The 20,735-nt window shown below is 44.2% G+C and overlaps 1 protein-coding gene across 1 annotated transcript in view; it reads right to left on the reverse strand.

The window, feature by feature from the left end:
- The window catches only part of LOC125515592 (uncharacterized), a 43,718-nt gene that overhangs the window by 17,901 nt on the left and 5,082 nt on the right, over positions 1 to 20,735 (reverse strand).

Raw genomic sequence — 20,735 nt, forward strand, 5'->3', positions numbered from 1 at the left:
ACTCGGAGGTGCCGGAGTAACGGTGCTTAGATCGGTCGGATCGGGAAGAAGACGTACGACTACTTCCTCTACGTTGTGTCAACGCTTCCGTTGCGATCTACAAGGGTATGTAGATCAGACTCTCCCCCTCGTTGCTATGCATCACCATGATCTTGCGTGCGCGTAGGAAAATTTTGAAATTACTACGTTCCCCAATAGTGGTATCAGAGCCTAGGTTTTATGGTTTGATGTTATTTGCACGAGTAGAACACAAGTGAGTTGTGGACGATACAAGTCATACTACCTACCAGCATGTCATACTTTGGTTCGGCGGTATTGTTGGACGAGACGACCCGGACCAACCTGACGCGTACGCTTACGCGAGACCGGTTCCCTCGACGTGCTTTGCACATAGATGGCTTGCGGGCGACTGTCTCTCCAACTTTAGTTGAACCGAGTGTGGCTACGCCCGGTCCTTGCGAAGGTTAAAACGGAGTGTATTTGACAAACTATCGTTGTGGTTTTGATGCGTAGGTGAGATTGGTTCTTACTTAAGCCCGTAGCAGCCACGTAAAACTTACAACAACAAAGTAGAGGACGTCTAACTTGTTTTTGCAGGGCATGTTGTGATGTGATATGGTCAAGGCATGATGCTGAATTTTATTGTATGAGATGATCATGTTTTGTAACCGAGTTATCGGCAACTGGCAGGAGCCATATGGTTGTCGCTTTATTGTATGCAATGCAATCGCGATGTAATGCTTTACTTTATTAATAAACGGTAGTGATAGTCGTGGACGCATAAGATTGGCGAGACGACAATGATGCTACGATGGAGATCAAGGTGTCGCGCCGGTGACGATGGTGATCATGACGGTGCTTCGGAGATGGAGATCACAAGCACAAGATGATGATGGCCATATCATATCACTTAAATTGATTACATGTGATGTTTATCTTTTTATGCATCTTATCTTGCTTTGATTGACGGTAGCATTATAAGATGATCTCTCACTAAATTATCAAGAAGTGTTCTCCCTGAGTATGCACCGTTGCCAAAGTTCGTCGTGCCCAGACACCACGTGATGATCGGGTGTGATAAGCTCTACGTCCATCTACAACGGGTGCAAGCCAGTTTTGCACAAGCAGAATACTCGGGTTAAACTTGACGAGCCTAGCATATGCAGATATGGCCTCGGAACACGGAGACCGAAAGGTCGAGCGTGAATCATATAGTAGATATGATCAACATAAACGATGTTCACCATTGAAAACTACTCCATCTCACGTGATGATCGGTTATGGTTCAGTTGATTTGGATCACGTAATCACTTAGAAGATTAGAGGGATGTCTATCTAAGTGGGAGTTCTTAAGTAATATGATTAATTGAACTTAAATTTATCATGAACTTAGTACCTGATAGTATCTTGCTTGTTTATGTTGATTGTAGATAGATGGCTCGTGCTGTTGTTCCGTTGAATTTTAATGCGTTCCTTGAGAAAGCAAAGTTGAAAGATGATGGTAGCAATTACACGGACTGGGTCCGTAACTTGAGGATTATCCTCATTGCTGCACAGAAGAATTACGTCCTGGAAGCACCGCTGGGTGCCAGGCCTGCTGCTGGAGCAACACCAGATGTTATGAACGTCTGGCAGAGCAAAGCTGATGACTACTCGATAGTTCAGTGTGCCATGCTTTACGGCTTAGAATCGGGACTTCAACGACGTTTTGAATGTCATGGAGCATATGAGATGTTTTAGGAGTTGAAGTTAATATTTCAAGCAAATGCCCGGATTGAGAGATATGAAGTCTCCAATAAGTTCTATAGCTGCAAGATGGAAGAGAACAGTTCTGTCAGTGAGCATATACTCAAAATGTCTGGGTATAATAATCACTTGATTCAATTGGGAGTTAATCTTCCAGATGATTGTGTCATTGACAGAATTCTCCAATCACTACCACCAAGCTACAAGAGCTTCGTGATGAACTATAATATGCAAGGGATGAACAAGACTATTCCTGAGCTCTTTGCAATGCTGAAAGCCGCGGAGGTAGAAATCAAGAAGGAGCATCAAGTGTTGATGGTTAACAAGACCACTAGTTTCAAGAAAAAGGGCAAAGGGAAGAAGAAGGGGAACTTCAAGAAGAACGGAAAGTAAGTTGCTTCTCAGGAGAAGAAACCCAAGTCTGGACCTAAGCCTGAAACTGAGTGCTTCTACTGCAAGCAGACTGGTCACTGGAAGCGGAACTGCCCCAAGTATTTGGCGGATAAGAAGGATGGCAAGGTGAACAAAGGTATATGTGATATACATGTTATTGATGTGTACCTTACTAGAGCTCGCAGTAGCACCTGGGTATTTGATACTGGTTTTGTTGCTAATATTTGCAACTCGAAACAGGGACTACGGAATAAGCGGGCACTGGCAAAGGACGAGGTGACGATGCGCGTGGGAAACGGTTCCAAAGTCGATGTGATCGCGGTCGGCACGCTACCTCTACATCTACCTTCGGGATTAATATTAGACCTAAATGATTGTTATTTGGTGCCAGCGTTGAGCATGAACATTATATCTGGATCTTGTTTAGTGCGAGACGGTTATTCATTTAAATCAGAGAATAATGGTTGTTCTATTTATATGAGTAATATCTTTTATGGTCATGCACCCTTGAAGAGTGGTCTATTTTTATTGAATCTCGATAGTAGTAATACACATATTCATAATGTTGAAGCCAAAAGATGCAGAGTTGATAATGAAAGTGCAACTTATTTGTGGCACTGTTGTTTAGGTCATATCGGTGTAAAGCGCATGAAGAAACTCCATACTGATGGACTTTTGGAACCACTTGATTATGAATCACTTGGTACTTGCGAACCGTGCCTCACGGGCAAGATGACTAAAACACCGTTCTCCGGTACTATGGAGAGAGCAACAGATTTGTTGGAAATCATACATACCGATGTATGTGGTCCGATGAATATTGAGGCTCGTGGCGGATATCGTTATTTTCTCACCTTCACAGATGATTTAAGCAGATATGGATATATCTACTTAATGAAACATAAGTCTGAAACATTTGAAAAGTTCAAAGAATTTCAGAGTGAAGTTGAAAATCATCGTAACAAGAAGATAAAGTTTCTACGATCTGATCGTGGAGGAGAATATTTGAGTTACGAGTTTGGTGTACATTTGAAAAACTGTGGAATAGTTTCGCAACTCACGCCACCCGGAACACCACAGCGTAATGGTGTGTCCGAACGTCGTAATCGTACTTTACTAGATATGGTGCGATCTATGATGTCTCTTACTGATTTACCGCTATCGTTTTGGGGTTATGCTCTAGAGACGGCTGCATTCACGTTAAATAGGGCACCATCAAAATCCGTTGAGACGACGCCTTATGAACTGTGGTTTGGCAAGAAACCAAAGTTGCCGTTTCTTAAAGTTTGGGGCTGCGATGCTTATGTGAAAAAGCTTCAACTTGATAAGCTCGAACCCAAATCGGAGAAATGTGTCTTCATAGGATACCCAAAGGAAACTGTTGGGTACACCTTCTATCACAGATCCGAAGGCAAGACATTCGTTGCTAAGTATGGATCCTTTCTAGAGAAGGAGTTTCTCTCGAAAGAAGTGAGTGGGAGGAAAGTAGAACTTGATGAGGTAACTGTACCTGCTCCCTTACTGGAAAGTAGTTCATCACAGAAAACTGTTTCAGTGACACCTACACCAGTTAGTGAGGAAGCTAATGATAATGATCATCAAACTTCAGATCAAGATACTAATGAACCTCGTAGATCAACCAGAGTAAGATCCGCACCAGAGTGGTACGGTAATCCTGTTCTGGAAGTCATGCTACTAGATCATGATGAACCTACGAACTATGAAGAAGCGATGGTGAGCCCAGATTCCGCAAAGTGGCTTGAAGCCATGAAATCTGAGATGGGATCCATGTATGAGAACAAAGTATGGACTTTGGTTGACTTGCCCGATGATCGGCAAGCAATTGAGAATAAATGGATCTTTAAGAAGAAGACTGACGCTGATGGTAATGTTACTGTCTACAAAGCTCGACTTGTCGCAAAAGGTTTTCGGCAAGTTCAAGGGATTGACTACGATGAGACCTTCTCACCCGTAGCGATGCTTAGGTCCGTCCGAATCATGTTAGCAATTGCCGCATTTTATGATTATGAAATTTGGCAGATGGATGTCAAAACTGCATTCCTGAATGGATTTCTGGAAGAAGAGTTGTATATGATGCAACCGGAAGGTTTTGTCGATCCAAAGGGAGCTAACAAAGTGTGCAAGCTCCAGCGATCCATTTATGGACTGGTGCAAGCCTCTCAGAGTTGGAATAAACGTTTTGATAGTGTGATCAAAGCATTTGGTTTTATACAGACTTTCGGAGAAGCCTGTATTTACAAGAAAGTGAGTGGGAGCTCTGTAGCATTTCTGATATTATATGTGGATGACATATTGCTGATTGGAAATGATATAGAATTTCTGGATAGCATAAAGGGATACTTGAATAAAAGTTTTTCAATGAAAGACCTCGGTGAAGCTGCTTACATATTAGGCATTAAGATCTATAGAGATAGATCAAGACACTTAATTGGACTTTCACAAAGCACATACCTTGACAAAATTTTGAAGAAATTTAAAATGGATCAAGCAAAGAAAGGGTTCTTGCCTGTGTTACAAGGTGTGAAGTTGAGTAAGACTCAATGCCCGACCACTGCAGAAGATAGAGAGAATATGAAAGATGTTCCCTATGCATCAGCCATAGGATCTATCATGTATGCAATGCTGTGTACCAGACCTGATGTGTGCCTTGCTATAAGTTTAGCAGGGAGGTACCAAAGTAATCCAGGAGTGGATCACTGGACAGCGGTCAAGAACATCCTGAAATACCTGAAAAGGACTAAGGATATGTTTCTCGTATATGGAGGTGACAAAGAGTTCACCATAAAAGGTTACGTTGATGCAAGCTTTGACACTGATCCGGACGATTCTAAATCGCAAACCGGATACACGTTTACATTAAACGGTGGAGCTGTCAGTTGGTGCAGTTCTAAGCAAAGCGTCATAGCGGGATCTACATGTGAAGCGGAGTACATAGCTGCTTCGGAAGCAGCGAACGAAGGAGTCTGGATGAAGGAGTTCATATCCGATCTTGGTGTCATACCTAATGCATCGGGTCCAATGAAAATCTTTTGTGACAATACTGGTGCAATTGCCTTGGCAAAGGAATCCAGATTTCACAAAAGGACCAAACACATCAAGAGACGCTTCAACTCCATCCGGGATCTAGTCCAGGTGGGAGACATAGAGATTGGCAAGATACATAAGGATCTGAATGTTGCAGACCCGTTGACTAAGCCTCTTCCACGAGCAAAACATGATCAGCACCAAGGCTCCATGGGTGTTAGAATCATTACAGTGTAATCTAGATTATTGACTCTAGTGCAAGTGGGAGACTGAAGGAAATATGCCCTAGAGGCAATAATAAAGTTATTATTTATTTCCTTATAATCATGATAAATGTTTATTATTCATGCTAGAATTGTATTAACTGGAAACATAATACATGTGTGAATACATAGACAAACAAAGTGTCACTAGTAGCTCGTTAATCAAAGATGGTTATGTTTCCTGACCATGAACAATGAGTTGTTATTTGATTAACAAGGTCACATCATTAGTTGAATGATCTGATTGACATGACCCATTCCATTAGCTTAGCACCCGATCGTTTAGTATGTTGCTATTGCTTTCTTCATGACTTATACATGTTCCTATGACTATGAGATTATGCAACTCCCGTTTGCCGGAGGAACACTTTGGGTGCTACCAAACGTCACAACGTAACTGGGTGATTATAAAGGAGCATTACAGGTATCTCCAAAGGTAGATGTTGGGTTGGCGTATTTCGAGATTAGGATTTGTCACTCCGATTGTCGGAGAGGTATCTCTGGGCCCTCTCGGTAATACACATCACATAAGCCTTGCAAGAATTACAACTAATATGTTAGTTGTGAGATGATGTATTACGGAACGAGTAAAGAGACTTGCCGGTAACGAGATTGAACTAGGTATTGGATACCGACGATCGAATCTCGGGCAAGTAACATACCGATGACAAAGGGAACAACGTATGTTGTTATGCGGTCTGACCGATAAAGATCTTCGTAGAATATGTAGGAGCCAATATGGGCATCCAGGTCCCGCTATTGGTTATTGACCGGAGACGTGTCTCGGTCATGTCTACATTGTTCTTGAACCGTAGGGTCCGCACGCTTAACGTTACGATGACAGTTATTATGAGTTTATGCATTTTGATGTACCGAAGGTTGTTCGGAGTCCCGGATGTGATCACGGACATGACGAGGAGTCTCGAAATGGTCGAGTCATAAAGATTGATATATTGGAAGCCTATGTTTGGACATCGGAAGTGTTCCGGGTGAAATCGGGATTTTACCGGAGTACCGGGAGGTTACCGGAACCCCCCGGGAATCATATGGGCCTTAGTGGGCCTTAGTGGAAAGGTGAAAGGGCTGCCCATAAGGGCTGCGCGCCTCCCCCCTCCCCTAGTCCTATTAGGACTAGGAGAGGTGGCCGGCCACCCCTCTCCCTCTTTCCCCCTTGGGAGTCCTATTTGGAATAGGATTGGGGGGGGAGTCCTACTCCCGGTAGGAGTAGGACTCCTCCTGCGCCTCCATAGGGCTGGCCGCACCCCTCCCCCTTGGCTCCTTTATATACGGAGCCAGGGGGCACCTCTAGACACACAATTTGATCATTGAAATCGTTCCTTAGCCGTGTGCGGTGCCCCTTGCCACCATATTCCACCTCGATCATATCGTTGTAGTGCTTAGGCGAAGCCCTGCGTCGGTAGAACATCAAGATCGTCACCACGCCGTCGTGCTGAAGGAACTCCTCCCCGAAGCTTTGCTGGATCGGAGCCCGGGGATCGTCATCGAGCTATACGTGTGCTAAGAACTCGGAGGTGCCGGAGTAACGGTGCTTAGATCGGTCGGATCGGGAAGAAGACGTACGACTACTTCCTCTACGTTGTGTCAACGCTTCCATTGCGATCTACAAGGGTATGTAGATCAGACTCTCCCCCTCGTTGCTATGCATCACCATGATCTTGCGTGTGCGTAGGAAAATTTTGAAATTACTACGTTCCCCAACAAGGTTAAACTTCATGCCGCAGCTACCGAGGCCAACTTGCTACAATCGTTCGTAATAAATCAAAACAAAGATATAATACTCTTTCCTTACAACTTCAGGTGAGTGTTACTGTCTTGTGCGTATTCGGTTTCCCTTATATATTAGTCATGGTTATAGTAATGTAATTGATGAGTTATGCATGTGTGTGCAGTTACCACTATATTCTCCTAGAGATTAAGCTTGAGCAGGGAGTAGTAACCGTCTTGGACTCTAAACGAAAAGATCCCAAGGAGTATGCGGACATGACTGAAATCCTCAAGAAGTAAGTTAAATCTATCATTATCCACCATATCAGCAACTTTGTTCATTTCCTGATATCAAGTAATTGTTTTCTTTGTCCGGCCGGGTTTGGAGAAAATTCACCAAAACAGTTCCGGGACTGCCGAAGGAGCTGGAATTTAGACACCCGAAAGTAAGTACTATAGTAGCTTGTTCCGCGCATCTCCTAGTGATTCAAGCGCTAGTTTCATCAATACCATTTAGCATTCTTGCTTATCAGTTTGATTGACCTCTATTTCTTGTAAAGTGGTTGTGGAAGGAACAAGGGAATGATTTCTGTGGATACTACATCTGCGAGTCCATCCGCCACACGACCTGTGAGCGGGGCGGGTACTCTAACGAACAATATGAATTACGTAAATAACAACATTCACAATTTTATTTTATTACCATCATTTGTGTTGAGTTTCATTCATTTATATATATATATATATATATATATATATATATATATATATATGTATTGACCCCCTTCGTCAAATTAGATGTTTCGGAAGCGGGATGAACTCCTAGCACCAGCTCGCATGCGAGCAATTCAAGAGGAATTGGTGGCATTCTTTCTTGACCACGTGATCCCTGAAGACGGAGAATTCTATGTGGACCCTGAGTCCATATGATTATATTTGTAAGAGATAATTATTGTATATATGTAGCCGGTAGTGTCAGATAGATATACGAGAACTTGTTGTTCGACCAATCTCTCGGAGAAGGAGAGGTGGTCGATATCACTTCTCTCTGTATATATGCATATATGTTCATGACGATCTTCTGTTTCCTTCGTTTGCTTACTAGCTAGCTAGCGTGTCTAGTCCTCTCTATATACGTATGTATAGTACGTAGCGTCGACCAAGCACGGACATAAGAGAGGACACTTCTCTCTATTAATTATAACTAGCTAACACAATATATGAAACACCTAAATTAACCCCGCAAAACCCCCAACCCCCCCCCCCTTTCAAAAAAAACAAAAACCCCAGCCACAGAAGTGTTGACGCGTGGATGCCTGTTGGTCCCGGTTGGTGCCACCAACCGGGACCAAAGGGTCTCCTGACTGGGCTCTGCGCACTGCCCACGTGGAGGGCCTTTAGTCCCGGTTCTGGATTGAACCGGGACTAAAGGGGGGAGGTATTAGTACCGACACTTTAGTCCCGGTTCCGGAACCGGGACTAAAGGCCCTTACGAACCGGGACTATAGGCCCTTTTTCTACCAGTGTAACAATTATTTAGGTCTAATATTAATCCCGAAGGTAGATGTAGAGGTAGCGTGCCGACTGCGATCACATCGACTTTGGAACCGTTTCCCACGCGCATCGTCACCTCGTCCTTAGCCAATCTTCGCTTAATCCGTAGTCCCTGTTTCGAGTTGCAAATATTAGCAACAGAACCAGTATCAAATACCCAGGTGCTACTGCGAGCATTAGTAAGGTACACATCAATAACATGTATATCACATATACCTTTGTTCACCTTGCCATCCTTCTTATTCGCCAAATACTTGGGGCAGTTCCGCTTCCAGTGACCAGTGTGCTTGCAATAGAAGCACTCAGTTTCAGGCTTAGGTCCAGGTCTGGGTTTCTTCTCTTGAGTAGCAACTTGCTTGCCGTTCTTTTTGAAGTTCCCCTTCTTCTTCCCTTTGCCCTTTTTCTTGAAACTAGTGGTCTTGTTGACCATCAACACTTGATGCTCCTTGATTTCTACCTCCGCAGCTTTCAGCATCGCGAAGAGCTCGGGAATAGTCTTATTCATCCCTTGCATATTATAGTTCATCACGAAGCTCTTATAGCTTGGTGGCAGCGATTGGAGAATTCTGTCAATGACGCAATCATCTGGAAGATTAACTCCCAATTGAATCAAGTGATTATTATACCCAGACATTTTGAGTATATGTTCACTGACAAAACTGTTCTCCTCCATCTTGCAGCTATAGAACTTATTGGAGACTTCATATCTCTCAATCCGGGCATTTACTTGAAATATTAACTTCAACTCCTGAAACATCTCATATGCTCCATGACGTTCAAAACGTCATTGAAGTCCCGATTCTAAGCCGTAAAGCATGGCACACTGAACTATCGAGTAGTCATCAGCTTTGCTCTGCCAGACGTTCATAACATCCAGTGTTGCTCCAGCAGCAGGCCTGGCACCCAGCGGTGCTTCCAGGACGTAATTCTTCTGTGCAGCAATGAGGATAATCCTCAAGTTACGGACCCAGTCCGTGTAATTGCTATCATCATCTTTCAACTTTGCTTTCTCAAGAAACGCATTAAAATTCAACGGAACAACAGCACGAGCCATCTATCTACAATCAAACATAAACAAGCAAGATACTATCAGGTACTAAGTTTCATGATAAATTTAAGTTCAGTTAATTTACTTAAAGAACTCCCACTTAGATAGACATCCCTCTAATCCTCTAAGTGATTACGTGATCCAAATCAACTAAACCATGTCCGATCATCACGTGAGATGGAGTAGTTTCATTGGTGAACATCATTATGTTGATCATATCTACTATATGATTCACGCTCGACCTTTCGGTCTCCGTGTTCCGAGGCCATATCTGTATATGCTTGGCTCGTCAAGTATAACCTGAGTATTCCGCGTGTGCAACTGTTTTGCACCCGTTGTATTTGAAAGTAGAACCTATCACACCCGATCATCACGTGGTGTCTCAGCACGAAGAACTTTCGCAACGGTGCATACTCAGGGAGAACACTACTTGATAATTTAGTGAGAGATCATCTTATAATGCTACCGTCAATCAAAGCAAGATAAGATGCATAAAAGATAAACATCACATGCAATCAATATAAGTGATATGATATGGCCATCATCATCTTGTGCTTGTGATCTCCATCTCCGAAGCACCGTCATGATCACCATCGTCACCGGCGCAACACCTTGATCTCCATCGTAGCATCGTTGTCGTCTCGCCGAGCTTTTGCTTCCACGACTATCGCTACCGTTTAGTGATAAAGTAAAGCATTATAGCGCGATTGCATTGCATACAATAAAGCGACAACCATATGGCTCCTGCCAGTTGCCGATAACTCGGTTACAAAACATGATCATCTCATACAATAAAAATCAGCATCATGTCTTGACCATATCACATCACAACATGCCCTGCAAAAACAAGTTAGACGTCATCTACTTTGTTGTTGCAAGTTTTACGTGGCTGCTACGGGCTTAAGCAAGAACCAATCTTACCTACGCATCAAAACCACAACGATAGTTTGTCAAGTTGGTGCTGTTTTAACCTTCTCAAGGACCGGGCGTAGCCACACTCAGTTCAACTAAAGTTGGAGAAACTGTCACCCACAATCCACCTCTGTGCAAAGCACGTTGGGAGAACCGGTCTCGCGTAAGCGTACGCGTAATGTCGGTCTGAGCCGCTTCATCCAACAATACCGCCGAACCAAAGTATGACATGCTGGTAAGCAGTATGACTTATATCGCCCATAACTCACTTGTGTTCTACTCGTGCATATAACATCAACATATAAAACCTAGGCTCTGATACCACTGTAGGGTTTCGTAGTAATTTCAAAAAAATTCCTACGCACACGCAAGATCATGGTGATGCATAGCAACGAGAGGGGGAGTATGATCTACATACCTAGTAGATCGACAACGGAAGCGTTTGGTTGATGTAGTCGTACGTCTCCACGATCCGACCGATCAAGCACCGAAACTACGACACCTCCGAGTTCAAGCACACGTTCAGCTCGATGACGATCCCCGGACTCCGATCCAGCAAAGTGTCGGGGAAGAGTTCCGTCAGCACGACGGCGTGGTGACGATCTTGATGTACTACTGCAGCAGGGCTTCGCCTAAACTCCGCTACAATATTATCGAGGACTATGGTGGAAGGGGGCACCGCACACGGCTAAGGAATAGATCACGTGGATCAACTTGTGTGTTTCTGGGGGTGCCCCTACCTCCGTATATAAAGGACTAGAGGGGGGAGGTGTCCGGCCAAGGAGGGCGCGCCAGGAGAGTCCTACTCCCTCTCGGAGTAGGATTCCTCCCCCCAATCCTAGTTGGAATAGGATTCGCGGAGGGGGGAAAAGAGAGAGAGAGGGGCCGGCCCCCTCTCCTTGTCCTATTCGGACCAAGGGAGGGGAGGGGCGCGCGGCCCATGTAGGGCTGCCTCTTCTCTTTTCCACTAAGGCCCATCATGGCCCATATAGCTCCCGGGGGGTTCCAGTAACCTCCCGGTACTCCGGTAAAATCCCGATTTCACCCGGAACACTACCGGTATCCAAATATAGGCTTCCAATATATCAATCTTTATGTCTCGACCACTTTGAGACTCCTCGTCATGTCCGTGATCACATCCGGGACTCTGAACAAACTTCCGTATATCAAAATGCATAAACTCATAATATAACTGTCATCGTAACCTTAAGCGTGTGGACCCTACGGGTTCGAGAACAATGTAGACATGACCGAGACATGTCTCCAGTCAATAACCAATAGCGGAACCTGGATGCTCATATTGGCTCCTACATATTCTACGAAGATCTTTATCGGTCAGACCGCATAACAACATACGTTGTTCCCTTTGTCATCGGTACGTTACTTGCCCGAGATTCGATCGTCGGTATTCCAAATACCTAGTTCAATCTCGTTACCGGCAAGTCTCTTTACTCGTTCTGTAATACATCATCCCGCAACTAACTCATTAGTTGCAATGCTTGCAAGGCTTAAGTGATGTGCATTACCGAGAGGGCCCAGAGATACCTCTCCGACAATCGGAGTGACAAAACCTAATCTCGAAATAGGCCAACCCAACATGTACCTTTGGAGACACCTGTAGTACTCCTTTATAATCACCCAGTTACGTTGTGACGTTTGGTAGCACCCAAAGTGTTCCTCCGGTAAACGGGAGTTGCATAATCTCATAGTTATAGGAACATGTATAAGTCATGAAGAAAGCAATAGCAACATACTAAACGATCGGGTGTTAAGCTAATGGAATGGGTCATGTCAATCAGATCATTCACTTAATGATGTGATCCCGTTAATCAAATAACAACCACTTGTTCATGGTCAGGAAACATAACCATCTTTGATTAACGAGCTAGTCAAGTAGAGGCATACTAGTGACACTTTGTTTGTCTATGTATTCACACATGTATTATGTTTCCGGTTAATACAATTCTAGCATGAACAATAAACATTTATCATGATATAAGGAAATAAATAATAACTTTATTATTGCCTCTAGGGCATATTTCCTATTGGGGAACGTAGTAATTTCAAAATTTTCCTACGTGCACGCAAGACCATGGTGATGCATAGCAACGAGGGGGAGAGTCTGATCTACATACCCTTGTAGATCACAACGGAAGCGTTGACACAACGTAGAGGAAGTAGTCGTACGTCTTCTTCCCGATCCGACCGATCTAAGCACCGTTACTCCGGCACCTCCGAGTTCTTAGCACACGTACAGCTCGATGACGATCCCCGGGCTCCGATCCAGCAAAGCTTCGGGGAGGAGTTCCGTCAGCACGACGGCGTGGTGACGATCTTGATGTTCTACCGACGCAGGGCTTCGCCTAAGCACTACAACGATATGATCGAGGTGGAATATGGTGGCAAGGGGCACCGCACACGGCTAAGGAACGATCTCAATGATCAACTTGTGTGTCTAGAGGTGCCCCCTGCCTCCGTATATAAAGGAGCCAAGGGGGAGGGGTGCGGCCAGCCCTATGGAGGCGCAGGAAGAGTCCTACTCCTACCGGGAGCAGGACTCCCCCCCCCCAATCCTATTCCAAATAGGACTCCCAAGGGGGAAAGAGGGAGAGGGGTGGCCGGCCACCTCTCCTAGTCCTAATAGGACTAGGGGAGGGGGGAGGCACGCAGCCCTTATGGGCAGCCCTTTCACCTTTCCACTGAGGCCCACTAAGGCCCATATGATTCCCGGGGGGTTCCGGTAACCTCCCGGTACTCCGGTAAAATCCCGATTTCACCCGGAACACTTCCGATGTCCAAACATAGGCTTCCAATATATCAATCTTTATGTCTCGACCATTTCGAGACTCCTCGTCATGTCCGTGATCACATCCGGGACTCCGAACAACCTTCGGTACATCAAAATGCATAAACTCATAATAACTGTCATCGTAACGTTAAGCGTGCGGACCCTACAGTTCGAGAACAATGTAGACATGACCGAGACACGTCTCCGGTCAATAACCAATAGCGGGACCTGGATGCCCATATTGGCTCCTACATATTCTACGAAGATCTTTATCGGTCAGACTGCATAACAACATACGTTGTTCCCTTTGTCATCGGTATGTTACTTGCCCGAGATTCGATCGTCGGTATCCAATACCTAGTTCAATCTCGTTACCGGCAAGTCTCTTTACTCGTTCCGTAATACATCATCTCACAACTAACATATTAGTTGTAATGCTTGCAAGGCTTATGTGATGTGTATTACCGAGAGGGCCCAGAGATACCTCTCCGACAATCGGAGTGACAAATCCTAATCTCGAAATACGCCAACCCAACATCTACCTTTGGAGATACCTGTAATGCTCCTTTATAATCACCCAGTTACGTTGTGACGTTTGGTAGCACCCAAAGTGTTCCTCCGGCAAACGGGGTTTGCATAATCTCATAGTCATAGGAACATGTATAAGTCATGAAGAAAGCAATAGCAACATACTAAACGATCGGGTGCTAAGCTAATGGAATGGGTCATGTCAATCAGATCATTCAACTAATGATGTGACCTTGTTAATCAAATAACAACTCATTGTTCATGGTCAGGAAACATAACCATCTTTGATTAACGAGCTAGTCAAGTAGAGGCATACTAGTGACACTTTGTTTGTCTATGTATTCACACATGTATTATGTTTCCGGTTAATACAATTCTAGCATGAACAATAAACATTTATCATGATATAAGGAAATAAATAATAACTTTATTATTGCCTCTAGGGCATATTTCCTTCAGTCTCCCACTTGCACTAGAGTCAATAATCTAGATTACACAGTAATGATTCTAACACCCATGGAGCCTTGGTGCTGATCATGTTTTGCTCGTGGAAGAGGCTTAGTCAACGGGTCTGCAACATTCAGATCCGTATGTATCTTGCAAATCTCTATGTCTCCCACCTGGACTAGGTCCCGGATGGAATTGAAGCGTCTCTTGATGTGCTTGGTTCTTTTGTGAAATCTGGATTCCATTGCCAAGGCAATTGCACCAGTATTATCACAAAAGATTTTCATTGGACCCGATGCACTAGGTATGACACCTAGATCGGATATGAACTCCTTCATCCAGACTCCTCCATTTGCTGCTTCCGAAGCAGCTATGTACTCCGCTTCACATGTAGATCCCGCTACAATGCTTTGTTTAGAACTGCACCAACTGATAGCTCCACCGTTTAATGTAAACACGTATCCGGTTTGCGATTTAGTATCGTCCGGATCAGTGTCAAAGCTTGCATCAACGTAACCTTTTACGATGAGCTCTTTGTCACCTCCATATACGAGAAGCATATCCTTAGTCCTTTTCAGGTATTTCAGGATGTTCTTGACCGCTGTCCAGTGATCCACTCCTGGATTACTTTGGTACCTCCCTGCTAGACTTATAGCAAGGCACACATCAGGTCTGGTACACAACATTGCATACATGATAGATCCTATGGCTGATGCATAGGGAACATCTTTCATATTCTCTCTATCTTCTGAAGTGGTCGAGCATTGAGTCTTACTCAACTTCACACCTTGTAACACAGGCAAGAACCCTTTCTTTGCTTGATCCATTTTGAACTTCTTCAAAATTTTGTCAAGGTATGTGCTTTGTGAAAGTCCAATTAAGCGTCTTGATCTATCTCTATAGATCTTAATGCCTAATATGTAAGCAGCTTCACCGAGGTATTTCATTGAAAAACTTTTATTCAAGTATCCCTTTATGCTATCCAGAAATTCTATATCATTTCCAATCAGCAATATGTCATCCACATATAATATCAGAAATGCTACAGAGCTCCCACTCACTTTCTTGTAAATACAGGCTTCTCCGAAAGTCTGTATAAAACCAAATGCTTTGATCACACTATCAAAACGTTTATTCCAACTCCGAGAGGCTTGCACCAGTCCATAAATGGATCGCTGGAGCTTGCACACTTTGTTAGCTCCCTTTGGATCGACAAAACCTTCCGGTTGCATCATATACAACTCTTCTTCCAGAAATCCATTCAGGAATGCAGTTTTGACATCCATCTGCCAAATTTCATAATCATAAAATGCGGCAATTGCTAACATGATTCGGACGGACTTAAGCATCGCTACGGGTGAGAAGGTCTCATCGTAGTCAATCCCTTGAACTTGCCGAAAACCTTTTGCGACAAGTCGAGCTTTGTAGACAGTAACATTACCATCAGCGTCAGTCTTCTTCTTAAAGATCCATTTATTCTCAATTGCTTGCCGATCATCGGGCAAGTCAACCAAAGTCCATACTTTGTTCTCATACATGGATCCCATCTCAGATTTCATGGCTTCAAGCCACTTTGCGGAATCTGGGCTCACCATCGCTTCTTCATAGTTCGTAGGTTCATCATGATCTAGTAGCATGACTTCCAGAACAGGATTACCGTACCACTCTGGTGCGGATCTTACTCTGGTTGATCTACGAGGTTCAGTAGTATCTTGATCTGAAGTTTCATGATCATTATCATTAGCTTCCTCACTAACTGGTGTAGGTGTCACTAAAACAGTTTTCTGTGATGAACTACTTTCCAGTAAGGGAGCAGGTACATTTACCTCGTCAAGTTCTACTTTCCTCCCACTCACTTCTTTCGAGAGAAACTCCTTCTCTAGAAAGGATCCATACTTAGCAACGAATGTCTTGCCTTCGGATCTGTGATAGAAGGTGTACCCAACAGTTTCCTTTGGGTATCCTATGAAGACACATTTCTCCGATTTGGGTTCGAGCTTATCAGGTTGAAGCTTTTTCACATAAGCATCGCAGCCCCAAACTTTAAGAAACGGCAACTTTGGTTTCTTGCCAAACCACAGTTCATAAGGCGTCGTCTCAACGGATTTTGATGGTGCCCTATTTAACGTGAATGCAGCCGTCTCTAGAGCATAACCCCAAAACGATAGCGGTAAATCAGTAAGAGACATCATAGATCGCACCATATCTAGTAAAGTACGATTACGACGTTCGGACACACCATTACGCTGTGGTGTTCCGGGTGGCGTGAGTTGCGAAACTATTCCACAGTTTTTCAAATGTACACCAAACTCGTAACTCAAATATTCTCCTCCACGATCAGATCGTAGAAACTTTATCTTCTTGTTACGATGATTTTCAACTTCACTCTGAAATTCTTTGAACTTTTCAAATGTTTCAGACTTATGTTTCATTAAGTAGATATATCCATATCTGCTTAAATCATCTGTGAAGGTGAGAAAATAACGATATCCGCCACGAGCCTCAATATTCATCGGACCACATACATCGGTATGTATGATTTCCAACAAATCTGTTGCTCTATCCATAGTACCGGAGAACGGTGTTTTAGTCATCTTGCCCGTGAGGCACGGTTCGCAAGTACCAAGTGATTCATAATCAAGTGGTTCCAAAATTCCATCAGTATGGAGTTTCTTCATGCGCTTTACACCGATATGACCTAAACGACAGTGCCACAAATAAGTTGCACTTTCATTATCAACTCTGCATCTTTTGGCTTCAACATTATGAATATGTGTATTACTACTATCGAGATTCAATAAAAATAGACCACTCTTCAAGGGTGCATGACCATAAAATATATTACTCATATAAATAGAACAACCATTATTCTCTGATTTAAATGAATAACCGTCTCGCATTAAACAAGATCCAGATATAATGTTCATGCTCAACGCTGGCACCAAATAACAATTATTTAGGTCTAATATTAATCCCGAAGGTAGATGTAGAGGTAGCGTGCCGACCGCGATCACATCGACTTTGGAACCGTTTCCCACGCGCATCGTCACCTTGTCCTTTGCCAGTGCCCGCTTATTCCGTAGTCCCTGTTTCGAGTTGCAAATATTAGCAACAGAACCAGTATCAAATACCCAGGTGCTACTGCGAGCTCTAGTAAGGTACACATCAATAACATGTATATCACATATACCTTTGTTCACCTTGCCATCCTTCTTATCCGCCAAATACTTGGGGCAGTTCCGCTTCCAGTGACCAGTCTGCTTGCAGTAGAAGCACTCAGTTTCAGGCTTAGGTCCAGACTTGGGTTTCTTCTCCTGAGAAGCAACTTGCTTGCCGTTCTTCTTGAAGTTACCCTTCTTCTTCCCTTTGCCCTTTTTCTTGAAACTAGTGGTCTTGTTAACCATCAACACTTGATGCTCCTTCTTGATTTCTACCTCCGTGGCTTTCAGCATTGCAAAGAGCTCGGGAATAGTCTTGTTCATCCCTTGCATATTATAGTTCATCACGAAGCTCTTGTAGCTTGGTGGCAGTGATTGGAGAATTCTGTCAATGACACAATCATCTGGAAGATTAACTCCCAATTGAATCAAGTGATTATTATACCCAGACATTTTGAGTATATGCTCACTGACAGAACTGTTCTCTTCCATCTTGCAGCTATAGAACTTATTGGAGACTTCATATCTCTCAATCCGGGAATTTGCTTGAAATATTAACTTCAACTCCTGAAACATCTCATATGCTCCATGACGTTCAAAACGTCGTTGAAGTCCCGATTCTAAGCCGTAAAGCATGGCACACTGAACTATCGAGTAGTCATCAGCTTTGCTCTGCCAGACGTTCATAACATCTGGTGTTGCTCCAGCAGCAGGCCTGGCACCCAGCGGTGCTTCCAGGACGTAATTCTTCTGTGCAGCAATGAGGATAATCCTCAAGTTACGGACCCAGTCCGTGTAATTGCTACCATCATCTTTCAACTTTGCTTTCTCAAGGAACGCATTAAAATTCAACGGAACAACAGCACGAGCCATCTACTACAATCAACATAAACAAGCAAGATACTATCAGGTACTAAGTTCATGATAAATTTAAGTTCAATTAATCATATTACTTAAGAACTCCCACTTAGATAGACATCCCTCTAATCTTCTAAGTGATTACGTGATCCAAATCAACTGAACCATAACCGATCATCACGTGAGATGGAGTAGTTTTCAATGGTGAACATCGTTTATGTTGATCATATCTACTATATGATTCACGCTCGACCTTTCGGTCTCCGTGTTCCGAGGCCATATCTGCATATGCTAGGCTCGTCAAGTTTAACCCGAGTATTCTGCTTGTGCAAAACTGGCTTGCACCCGTTGTAGATGGACGTAGAGCTTATCACACCCGATCATCACATGGTGTCTGGGCACGACGAACTTTGGCAACGGTGCATACTCAGGGAGAACACTTCTTGATAATTTAGTGAGAGATCATCTTATAATGCTACCGTCAATCAAAGCAAGATAAGATGCATAAAAAGATAAACATCACATGCAATCAATTTAAGTGATATGATATGGCCATCATCATCTTGTGCTTGTGATCTCCATCTCCGAAGCACCGTCATGATCACCATCGTCACCGGCGCGACACCTTGATCTCCATCGTAGCATCATTGTCGTCTCGCCAATCTTATGCTTCCACGACTATCACTACCGTTTAGTAATAAAGTAAAGCATTACATCGCGATTGCATTGCATACAATAAAGCGACAACCATATGGCTCCTGCCAGTTGCCGATAACTCGGTTACAAAACATGATCATCTCATACAATAAAATTCAGCATCATGCCTTGACCATATCACATCACAACATGCCCTGCAAAAACAAGTTAGACGTCCTCTACTTTGTTGTTGCAAGTTTTACGTGGCTGCTACGGGCTTAAGTAAGAACCAATCTCACCTACGCATCAAAACCACAACGATAGTTTGTCAAATAGACTCCGTTTTAACCTTCGCAAGGACCGGGCGTAGCCACACTCGGTTCAACTAAAGTTGGAGAGACAGTCGCCCGCAAGCCATCTATGTGCAAACACGTCGAGGGAACCGGTCTCGCGTAAGCGTACGCGTAAGGTTGGTCCGGGTCGTCTCGTCCAACAATACCGCCGAACCAAAGTATGACATGCTGGTAAGCAGTATGACTTGTATCGTCCACAACTCACTTGTGTTCTACTCGTGCAAATAACATCAAACCATAAAACCTAGGCTCGGATGCCACTGTTGGGGAACGTAGTAATTTCAAAATTTTCCTACGTGCACGCAAGATCATGGTGATGCATAGCAACGAGGGGGAGAGTCTGATCTACATACCCTTGTAGATCGCAACGGAAGCGTTGACACAACATAGAGGAAGTAGTCGTACGTCTTCTTCCCGATCCGACCGATCTAAGCACCGTTACTCCGGCACCTCCGAGTTCTTAGCACACATACAGCTCGATGACGATCCCCGGGCTCCGATCCAGCAAAGCTTCGGGGAGGAGTTCCGTCAGCACGACGGCGTGGTGACGATCTTGATGTTCTACCGACGCAGGGCTTCGCCTAAGCACTACAACGATATGATCGAGGTGGAATATGGTGGCAAGGGGCACCGCACACAGCTAAGGAACGATCTCAATGATCAACTTGTGTGTCTAGAGGTGCCCCCTGCCTCCGTATATAAAGGAGCCAAGGAGGAGGGGTGCGGCCAGCCCTATGGAGGCGCAGGAGGAGTCCTACTCCTACCGGGAGTAGGACTCCCCCCCCCAATCCTATTCCAAATAGGACTCCCAAGGGGGAAAGAGGGAGAGGGGTGGCCGGCCACCTCTCCTAGTCCTAATAGGACTAGGGGAGGGGGGGGGGAGGCACGCAGCCCTTATGGGTAGCCCTTTCACCTTTCCACTAAGGCCCACTAAGGCCCATATGATTCCCGGGGGGTTCCGGTAACCTCCCGGTACTCCGGTAAAATCCCGATTTCACCCGGAACACTTCCGATGTCCAAACATAGGCTTCCAATATATCAATCTTTATGTCTCGACCATTTTGAGACTCCTCGTCATGTCCGTGATCACATCCGGGACTCCGAACAACCTTCGGTACATCAAAATGCATAAACTCATAATAACTGTCATCGTAACATTAAGCGTGCGGACCCTACAGTTCGAGAACAATGTAGACATGACCAAGACATGTCTCCGGTCAATAACCAATAGCGGGACCTGGATGCCCATATTGGCTCCTACATATTCTACGAAGATCTTTA

Source organism: Triticum urartu, chromosome 6A (assembly GCF_056163025.1).
Source record: "Triticum urartu cultivar PI428250 chromosome 6A, HENAU_Tu73, whole genome shotgun sequence".
Taxonomy (NCBI): domain Eukaryota; kingdom Viridiplantae; phylum Streptophyta; class Magnoliopsida; order Poales; family Poaceae; genus Triticum; species Triticum urartu.